At 40.7% G+C, this 941-nt stretch overlaps 1 pseudogene; it reads right to left on the bottom strand.

The window, feature by feature from the left end:
* Positions 1-5: 5 nt before the first annotated feature.
* LOC106321992 lies at positions 6-896 on the bottom strand (annotated as a pseudogene).
* Positions 897-941: the final 45 nt, after the last annotated feature.

Genomic DNA, 941 nt, shown 5'->3' with positions numbered 1-941 from the left:
TCAAGTTTCAGATACTCAGCCATATCATAATTCTTTATTATACGGAATAGCGTTGTGATAATATTGGTTGGAGAGTAGCCTCGATCGTATAGCTGCTTCATGCCGTGAAAAGCATCTTCAAACTTACTCTCCAACACATAGCGAACCATGTTCTTGAGATGAAGCGGGTGAGGCTGGTCACAGACCTGAAAAAATAAGACGCAAATAAGTGGAGAGATCTATATTTTATGATCACCTAAGTGAACTAAGGTATTGTATCGAACCTTGAAGACGTTTTCTTGACTGACAAAGTGAAACCCGCTGAATGTGGCTTGCAAGTTGTTCAGAGCTTGCCTCATGTCACCATAAGTTGTGAAGATTATGGCCTCAAGGCCCTCAGGTACATGAGGAACCTTGAGAGGATTGAGAACACAAGAAATTAGAAACGTCGAAAAATGATCCTAGTATGTAAATATGTAGAACGAAAAAAGTGGCAGAGAGTCCATACATTCTTAGCTTGAACCACGACCATGAGACGGCCAAGTGTCTCCTGATCAGATAACCTAGAGAAACGAACAAGGGCGCATCTACTCTGAATGGGGTCAATAATCTTGCCTGAGGTGTTACAAGCAAGTGCAAACTGGATAGAGTTTGGGTAGATCTCAATCGTTCTCCTCAAGGCTTATTGTGCTCTAGATGTCATGCTGATTTCACAAACCCAAAAAATGAACCAGTTAAAAACATTGATTGGTACGAGACCGTAGCAAAGGCAAAGATGTTAAATACAGAGAGAAGAAAGAAAAAGCCACATGAACCTGTCAGCTTCATCTAGGATGACAACCTTATGACGCCCAGGAGGAAGTGTGACTTTCTTCTGCGCAAACATCTTAATCTTGTTCCTAACTACATCGATACCCCTACACACCATAACAGAAGAAGAAAATGAAAATGAAAAAAAAAAA

This window comes from Brassica oleracea, unplaced genomic scaffold (genome assembly GCF_000695525.1).
Source record: "Brassica oleracea var. oleracea cultivar TO1000 unplaced genomic scaffold, BOL UnpScaffold04628, whole genome shotgun sequence".
In the NCBI taxonomy this organism is placed as follows: domain Eukaryota; kingdom Viridiplantae; phylum Streptophyta; class Magnoliopsida; order Brassicales; family Brassicaceae; genus Brassica; species Brassica oleracea.
The sequence above is the reverse complement of the archived record's forward strand: the minus strand, read 5'-3'. Positions and strand labels throughout refer to the sequence as shown.